The sequence below is a fragment of the Mandrillus leucophaeus genome, unplaced genomic scaffold (assembly GCF_000951045.1).
Source record: "Mandrillus leucophaeus isolate KB7577 unplaced genomic scaffold, Mleu.le_1.0 Scaffold140, whole genome shotgun sequence".
Lineage (NCBI taxonomy): Eukaryota > Metazoa > Chordata > Mammalia > Primates > Cercopithecidae > Mandrillus > Mandrillus leucophaeus.
The window spans coordinates 2,887,079-2,897,417 of NW_012101366.1; positions in this window are offsets into that span (position 1 = coordinate 2,887,079).

A 10,339-nucleotide genomic window follows, 5' to 3' on the forward strand; every position below is an offset into this window, starting at 1 on the left:
TGTAATACTACAAGAAGAAAACATAGAAAAAAGCTTCCTGATATTGTTCTGGGCAATTGATTTTTAGCTATAACACCAAAAACACAGGAAAACACAGGAAACAAAAAGCAAAAATAGACAAATGAGATTGTATCAAACTACAAAAAGCATCTGCATAGCAAAGGAAACAATCAAAAGAGTGAAGAGACAATTTACTGAACATGAGGAAATACTTGCAAATTGTACATCTGATAAGGGGTTAGTATAAAAAATATACAAGGAACTCAAACGACTCAATAGCAAGAAAATAACCCAACCCAATTTAAAAATGGACAAAAGACCTGGAAGACATTTCTTAAAAAAGAAAAAAAAAAAGAAAGAAAAAGAAAAAAGAAAAAGAAAAACTTACAAATGGCCAATAATTATGTGGAAAAATGTTCAATATCACTAATCATTGGAGAGATGTAAATCAAATCCACAATAAAATATTACCTCACACTTGCTAGAATGGCTATAATCAAAAAGACAAAATGTAAGTGTTGGCAAGGATGTAGATAAAAAGAAACTCTTATAAATTGTTCGTGGGAATGTAAATTGGTACAGCCATTATGGAAATCAGTATGGAGGTTGCTCAAGAAATTTAAAATAGAACTACCATATGATCCAGCAATCCTACTGCTGGTTATATATTCAGAGGAATTGAAATCTGGTCTCAAAGAGATATCTGTACTGAGATTCGCTGCAGCCTTATTCACAATAGCCAAGATATGGAATCAATCTAATCCAACAACAAATGAATAAAGAAAATGTGGTATGTGTTATATATACACAATGGCATAGTATTCAGCCAAAAAAAGGAAATCCAGTCATTTGTTACACTATGATGAACCTGGAGGACTTTATTCTAACTGAAATAAACCAGGCACAGAAAGACATACTGCATGATATCATTTATATGTGTGACCTAAAAAAGTGGAATTCACAGAAGCAGAGAATAGAATGGTAGGTTCCAGGGCTGTGGGATGGATGAAAGGGGAGATGTTGATAAAATGATACAAAGTTTCAGTATGCAGGATAAATAATTTCTGAAGATATAATGTACAGCAGGGTGACTATAGTTAATCATACAGTTAACCCTTAAACAAACGGGTTTGACCTGGGCAGGTCCACTTATATGTGGATTTTCTTCTGCCTCTGCCACCCTTGAGACAGCAAGACCAATTCCACCTCTTCCTCCTCAGCCTATAGACATGAAGACAATGAAAATGAAAACCTTTATGGTGATCCACTTCCACTTAATGAATAGTGAATATATTTTCTCTTCCTTAGAGTTTTCTGAATAATCTTTTTTCTAGCATATTTTCTTGTTAGAATATAGTATATTATGCATATAACATAAAAAAATATTAATGGCACAGGAACAGAAAACCAAATACCACTGGCTCGCACTTACAAGTGGAAGCTGAACATCAGGTATTCATACACATAAAGATGGTGACAATAGACACTGTGGACTACTAAAGTGGGGAGGGAGAGATGAGGGCAAGTGTTAAAAAACTGACTGTTGGGTACTATGCTCACTACCTGGGTGATGGGATCATTTGTACTCCAAACCTCAGCATCATGCAATATAGCCAGGTAAGAAACCTGAACGTGTACCTCCTGAATCTAAAAATCAAAGTTGAAAAAAAAAGAAATAAAATACAAATGTTAATTGACTGTTTATATTATTGGTAAGGCTTCCCGTCATCAATAGGCTATAAGTAAAGTTTTGTGGGAATCAAATTTATATGTGGATTTTTGGCTGCTAGTTGGGGTCAGTACCCCCAACTCTTGCCCTCTTTGAGGGTCAGCTCTACTACTATATAGTATACTTGAAATTTGTTAAGAGTCTAGATCTTAAATGTTCTCATCACAAAAATATTAAGTATGTAAGAAGACAATTCTGTTATTTAGCTTAATCGTGGCCATCATTTTACAATTTATATGTATGTCAAAACATCACAGTGTACACCGTAAGTATACACAATTTTGAATTGTTGATTATATCAATAAAGTGGGGAAAAAACAAAGAACTTCATATAAGACATAAGAGAGTCTTAGATGATCACAAATCATGAGAAACCTGAAAGAAAACATAATTAGTGTGGTAAATCCAAAAATAGAAAGTAATGTTCTATATACTTGTCAAGAGCAATGCATTTTTTTAATAAGAGAATTTATCAACTAGATAAAATACATCATGGAATTGTGGATTCTTGTGGATTCCCCTTGTTTCCTTTGATTATAATCATACCCTCATTTCAGGACACAAATTTGTCTTTGATTATCTTCATCAGAACATAATGTCACTATTCTGGCAGTAAACATAAACATTTTTAATGAATCAGGGTAAATATTTTCTAGCCTAATTGCTTTGCATTACCTAGAATTTGGGAAATCAATGCTGGCATTTTCTACCTGTTCTACAGTTTCTTTTATCTTTAGTACAAAAAAGTAGATTATAGGTTTATATTATTTAGGTAATCACAGAGAGTATTAACTTTTATTGCTGCAGAGAAAACCAATTCAAATTTCAAAACTACTATGCCATTTCCCTACATTAGATTACTCTCTTCTGCAAATCTGACAAGTTGGCATCCAAGCAAAATTTAAATGATCAGCTTAAGTATCAGTTTCTTTTGTAAATGGAACAAAATCACAGAAGATGAGTAGTGACTCAGCAAAGACGCAATATTGTCTTATTAAGGATAATTTTTCTTGATTCACAATCTTCCACAATTAGCATGACCTACTTAGGAAAATTCTTGCAAGATGGTTGTAAACATGTACTGAGGGCAGGTTTTTTGCCTCAAATTATATATATAAAATTCTTCAGTCCTGTGTCAAACAGTGGTTTTATACCTTTCCCTGTAGGTAGGGTCACATGACTGCAGTCCAAGTGCAGACCAAGCCACAGTCAAATGTCTAAAACTAATCTTGCCCCTTGGGCAAAAGAACTTGAAGAATACAAGTCCGTAATCAAAGGGTAAGTATCAATCTAGTTTTGCTGCCTGTCTGATCCTGAATTTATTTCCAATCTACCTTCTTCCTAAGTCCTAGTTTTTGCCCAATTTTTATGACTAAATATCTGCTTTATTTTCTATGTTTCAGCCCCGTGAATTGGCAACCTGATTTACCCTCTGTTTTACTGTCAGTGATCTCTTTCCTAGAAAATGAGATTCTCCTCCGAAGCCCAGATTAAAGACTAGTGCCCTCCAGAAGATCTCGAGATACTGCCTCTCTAGCTGATTGTTCTGTCTTTCTGGGTTCCCACTACTATGTGCTCCTTCCTGCCCCAAACCCTACGTGCAGTTTGAACATCTTCCAACTGCCCATTGCCAAGATTTTAAAATCATATTATAACTACTGAAATTAGCAGTTATAGGTAGCTTATTTATGTATTCATGCATTCATGTATTAATTCATTCATCTATCAATCTATCCATCTACTCATAAATTAATTCATGTACTCACCAATTCATTTATCAAACATTTAAAATACATCTGTATGCCAGGAATTGTGTTGGGACATTGGAGAGCATGAACTTGTTGACAGATCAAAAAAATTCTAGGAAGACCACATCTTAAATGTTTCCAAAGATAGTAGCACCATAAAGAAAAACAGACAAGAGGAGAAATTGATTTTTAAAAAATAATAAAATCCATTTGTAATATGAAGAGTTTAAAGTACCTCTAGATTCTTATTACTCAAAATATTGCTCGTGGACTAGGAGTACTGGCCTAAATTGGGAGGGTTTAAAATGCACACCCTAAAACCTTCCTCTCTTGACCTACTTAACCTAAATCTGCATTTCAAGAATATTCCCAGGTAATTTTTATGTACTTGAACGTTTCAGAGGGACTGTTTTTCCAGACTCTTTAGGTTGAGGTGTTCAATAAACATCTTAAAGTAATAGTCTGAAATTCAGGAGATAAAGAAATGGAATTCATCAGCACATGGATGGTAACTGAAGTCCTGTGTGTGTTAGACAAACTAAAGAGAATGTCAAAAGAAGAAAGATAGTTGAAGGCAAAATTTCATGGTTGCCTTTTTCCATCTGCCCTTGAATCTTCCCATATTAGGGGAAAGAGAGATGATAAGGGAAATAAGATAATAAACCTTAATGTTTAATTAACAAATTAAGCATTCTTTAAGTCTCTTCATCTTCTCCTTGACTATGGCTATTAGCTAGCAAAAGCACTTGTTCCTTAAAGGAGAAAGCACAACAAGCAAGCTATAGACTAATGGCCTGGACTTTATCTCAGCAGTATTCAAAGGGACCTTATTAAAAGGGTAGTTTTTGAGCACTTAAAAAGGAAGCAATCATGAGGAATCAGCATGTTTGCATTTAGAACAAGTCATAGTGGATATAGTTCATTTCTTTCTTCCATAGACTTACTAAACAGATAAAGAAATATATTAAGAATGACATATCTGGGCTTCAGCAAACCATTTAACAAGATTTCTCATGATGTTTTTAAGGACAAGATCGAGAGAATGTGGCCAAGTACAACAGCACTTAGGTTGCAAAGTACCTAGTTAGATAATCCTTGCCAAAATGGTGCTAATTAATGACGACCTTCCTAGTGGTTTCTAGTGGCATGCCACTGGGCCCTCCATCCTTCCTTCTGTACCTCTGGCTGAAGATTCTGTTCAATGATTGGGACAAAGAAAAAGAAGCCATGTTTACCCAATTTCAACTCACACAAACTGAAGATTTACTGGTATGTTAGGTGACACCATTATGATCCAGAGAATCTTGGCAGATTGCACTATTTAACTGAATCTACTTTGATGAAATTTAATACAAATAAATATTAGGTTGTATATTTTAAGGCAGAAAACTAGCTCTATAAGTACTATAAGTTGGGGAAAAGGAGGCATAGCTGCATTCTGACTGTAGAACAAATACAAACTACTGAGTGTCTTAACGACAGTGAGCTCATTAATCGAAGTGTGAAGAGGCCACAAAAAAATGCAATCTAAATGTAGATGCACTAATGAATATAGAGCACTGATATGAAAAATGTGTACACTAGATTCTGTTCTGTTCTGACCGCTACTAAAATCTGAAATTTTATTATTTTCTTCTTATTATTATAAACAGAAAAACAAAAGGCACACTCATTGTTATTACTTAACAGTATTTATGAAGAGATATTTTCATTGCTATGGGAAATGTCTGTCCATTGTTCAGGAACTAGGAGATGCAGCTGAGATGAATAATTAAATAGGCTTCTCTCTCACTCTCTTTAGGTCAAAACTGTGATGGACAGATTTTGTTAGCACTTCATATAAATATAAAATATCACTGTGAATTACATAACTTCATGGCTAGATAATTATATGATAAAAACGAAATAACAAGCAAAGATGAATAATGGCTTATGCAATTTTCTCCTTCAGCCATATATTTTATCTATAGTCATGTGGCACATAATAATGTTTCAGTCACTGATGAACTACATAAATGACAATGGTCCTATAAGATTTTAATAGAGCCGAAAAATTCCTGTTGTTTAGTATTTGCTATGCTATACTTTTTCATCTCATTTTAGAGTGTTGTACTCCTTCTACTTATTTTAAAAAGTTAACTATAAAACAGCCTCAGGAAGGTCCTTCAGGAAGTATTCCAGAAGAAGACTTGGTTATCATGGCAGATGAGAGCTCCATGTATCCCTGAAGACCCTCCTGTGGGACAAGACATGGGGGCAAAAGATGTGATATTGATGACCCTGATCCTGTGTAGGTCTGGGTTAATGTAGGTGTTTGTATCTTAGTTGTTAACAAAAAAGTTTACAAAGTTAAAATAATTAGAGAAAACTTACGGAATAGGGATATAAAGGAAGAAGTTTTGTGTAGCTGTATAATGTATTTTTGTGTGTGTGTGTGTGTGTGTGTGTGTGTTTTGTTTTGTTTTGTTTTTGAGACAGAGCCTTGATCTGTCACCCAGGCTGGAGTGCAGTGGCATGATCTTGGCTCACTGCAAGCTCCGCCTCCTGGGTTCATGCCATTCTCCTGCCTCAGCCTCCCGAGTAGCTGGGATTACAGGCGCCCGCCACCACACCCGGCTAATTTTTTGTATTTTTAGTAGCCCAGGGTTTCACCGTGTTAGCCAGGATGGTCTCGATCTCCTGACCGCCTCGGCCTCCCAAAGTGCCGGAATTACAGGCGTCAGCCACTGCGCCTGGCCGTATTTGTGTTTTAAACTAAGTGTTATTATAAAAAAGTCAAAAAGTTAAAGTCTATAAAGTAAAAAAAGTTAGAAGAATCTAATTAGCTACTGAATAAGGAAAAATATTTTTTAAATAAATTTAATGTTACCTAAGTGTACCATGCTTATAAACTGGATAGAAAGGCTACTAATAGTTGCCAAATTGTAAGGCAAATATATAATAAGCAGTCTCTGTTGGTCCATTCCGGCAGTGCTATAAAGTAATGCCTGAGGCTGGGTAATTTACAAAGAACACAGGTTTATTTTGGCTCATGTTTCTACAGACTGTAGGAAGCATGATGTTGGCATCTGCTTCTGGTGAGGGGTATTAGGAAGCTCATAATCATGGTGAAAGACTAACGACAAGTAGGCCTACCACATGGTGAGAGAGAGAGAAAGAAAGAAAGTGGGGAGATGCCACACTCTTTTAAACAACCAGATCTCACATGAGCTACCTGAGCAAGAACTCACTCATCACTAAGGGGACAGTGCTAAGCCTTTCATGAGTGATATGTCCCCATGATAAAATACCTTCCACTACGCCCCATTTCCAACATTGAAGGTCACATTTTAACATGAGATTTTGAGGGGACAGAGATCCAAACCACTTCACAGCCACATGGCCATTAGAATCACAGAATATGCCATATGAATAAGAAATGTATGAGGAAGTTTTTATTTTTTATTTTTTTGAGGGAGGGTCTCGCTTTGTCACCCAGGCTGTTGCGCAGTGGTACAAACACAGCTCTCTGCAGCCTCGACTTCCCTGGACCCAAGCAATCCTCCCCCTTCAGCCTCTGGAGTAGCTGGCACCACAGGCACATGCCCCCATACCCAGCTAATTTTTATGGTTTTTGTAGAGATGGGGTTTCACCATCTTGCCCAGGCTGGTCTTGAACTCCTGAGCTCAAGTGATCCACCCACCTCGGCCTCCCAAAGTTCTGAGATTACAGGTGTGAGCCACCATGCCTAGCCTGAGGCAGCTATTAAATAATATAAAGAAAAATACCTCAAGAACAAGACTCAACAATAAGAGAGACTATCCAGAATATACAAAGAATTCCTATAACTTGAAACCTGCAAAACAAACATCCCAATTTAAAAAATAGCAAAGGACTTGAATAGACATTTCTTCAAAGGAGATATATACGTGGCCAATAAGCATATGCATAATGTGGCCACCTCCATAAAGATGCTTAACATCAATAATCATTAGGGAAATGCAAATCAACACCACAATGAGATACCACTGCATATTCATTAGGATAGGTAATATAATTAAAACCAGCAAACAGAAAATAACAAGTGTAGGAGAAGATTTGGAGAAGTTGGAACCCTTACGCACTGTTGGTGGAAATTTAAAGCGGTTCAGTCTCTACTCAAAACAGTATGGCACTTACTCAAAAAATTAAAGTGAAAATTACCATATGATCTGGCAATTCCACTTTGGATTATGGACCCAAAAGAATTGAAAGTAGAGTCTCTAAGAGAGATATTTGTATAGCTATGTTTATGATAGCATTATTCACAATACCAAAAGGTGGAAGCAGCCTGTGTCTATTGGTAGATAAATGGATAAACAAAACAGCATGTCATATGCATATAATGGGATATTATTTGCCCTAAAAAGGAAGAAAATTCTGACATGCTATGATGTGGATGCATCTTGGGGACACTATACTAACTGAAACAAGCTAGTTACAAAAAGATAAATGCTGTGTGATTCCATTTATATGAGATACCTAGAGTAATTATATTAGTGCCAACAGAAAATAGAATAATGGTTTCCAGGGGCTGAGAGGAGGAGGGAATGGGGAGTTATTGTTTAATAAGTACAAGACAGAAGGTTATATGAAGGAATAGTGGAAACTTCCTACAAGAGAATGTTTTGGAAAGCATTCAGAAGATAACAGAACAAGAAAGATACCTCTCTTTTTGCTGTGCTTAGGAAGAATATCAGAGGAGAGTGTTTTTATGAGGATATGCTTGGACATTTGACTTAAAGGGAAAAAAAGGATCATTTCAAAAACAAAAAGTTAAATCTAAGGGGAAGATTTTTGCACCATAAGGGAGGGATTTCTTGGAGGTGGTGGAGCGATTGGCAGTTAGCTCAAATTTGCCTCTGTGTTCTTGGATTATTTATTTTCTATTTGATTCTGGTTTGTTTTCTGTCATATTATGGCCATCACGTGGTACTTGTTTGATGCTGCAATTCACCTCATTTTGACACTTTTTATTTTTGAGAGTAGATCTCCTTGACAAACATGCTGACAATGGAGACCATCTCTTACTGAATCTATCGCTACTTGTTTTCAGTTTAAACATAAACTAAAATCTGTCCCCAGATTCCCATAATTGTATTAAACTCTTTCTGAAAGGTATTTGACATGTAAGAGAAATATTTATGGGACAAGCAGTATTCTCACCTGTTCTTAGCTTGGATTCCACAGATTTTATACATGATGGGAGAAAACACTGCCCAACTTGATCTTTTTCAGCAGAGTGCTTACTCATGGGGATTTGTTTTTTCTCCTCCTGCTCTCATTTCAGAAATTTGAACTGTCATTCAAATAGACTTTAGCTGACAGAAATAACTTATCCCTTGTGGGAAGACTTTGGAAAACTCCAGGATTAAGGAGATGAAAGTCCAGTGCTTCTCTGATATATTAATCCAGTGTACCTGATTAATATTAAAGAGAAGGCATGGCTTTTATAAACCTCTTTTTCACAGGTCAGATTTTTTTTTTTTTTTTTTTTGAGACAACGCCTCACTGTGTCGCCCAGAATGGAATACAGTGGTGTAATCTTGGCTCACTGCAGCCTCCGTCTTCCAGGTTCAAGCAATTCTTGTGCCTCAGTCTCCCGAGTAGTTGGAACTACAGGTGTGTGCCACCACACCTGGCTAAAATTTTTTTGTGTATTTTCAGTAGAGATGAGGTTTCACCATGTTGGCCAGGCTGGTCTTGAACTCCTGACCTCAAGTGATCCACCCACCTCGGCTTCCCAAAATACTGAGATTACCAGAATATTTTTGTAAACACCTCTTCTGAATTTTCTTAAGAAAATAAAAACTGTTTTCAAAATACAGTATAAGAAAATATTCTACCTGTGCTAAATGTACTTTGACCTACTTAGAAATCAATATAGCCAGATGGAGGTTATATTAATTTTCAAAATGAGTAACAATAGTTCTTAGTAATACTAATGGATATGATCATACAATTGTTAACTCTATGCCAGACACTGAGCTAAGAACTTTGCAGGCATTACTTCATTTAATCCTTCAAGCCTCCTGCAGTATGGACTATTATTATACCTACTTCACAGAAGAAATTGAAGCTTAAAGAAGTTAAGGACCTCATCCAAGGTCAAGGAACTCTTAAGTAGCAGAACCAATTACTTAAGAAAAAAATGGAAACATAAATGTCCACTCAAATCTAAGCCCTTTAGTTTGGACTATGCCTTTGCCCATTACTTCTGGCTAGAAAATGGTTTTGTGTGTGTGTGTGTGTGTGTGTGTGTGTGTTTTTTTCCTCCCTGGGCAGTTGGTGAGAACTGTCAGAAAACAAAACAAAACAGAACAAAACAAAAACAATTTCCCCACCATGCAGCCTGCTATTTTTAGACTTTGTATCTGGTGTTGTTGGTTTTGTTTCTCACATTGAGTTTGATTTCAGCCAGATTTGTTGTCTGTTTTCTCATTTTATTTGAGCCTTCACTTTCCTTCATCATTGTTGACTTTATGATATTCTGTTCCCTGAAAGATTATTTTTAAGATATGATGCAGGGAATTATATTAAAAAGGAAAGCAGAAGGTGTGTGAGCCTGAGAAGAGGAAAAAGAACTTAAACTTTCATCAGGAGAATCATGAATAGAGAATGATGACAAGGAAAGGAGAGTGGGATATATACAAGGTTATTTACATGAAGCACAAAGACTACTCACCTAAATATTGGCAAGATCCAAAAGAAAGAGAGAACCCGAGGCATTTGACAGCACTCTGTTGTGTTACATAGAGTAAGTTTAATATATTCTCAACAAACCCCACCAAAATGAAAGAAAAATCCAAGTTAAGAGATTTACAAAGCTACATTTTATGACCT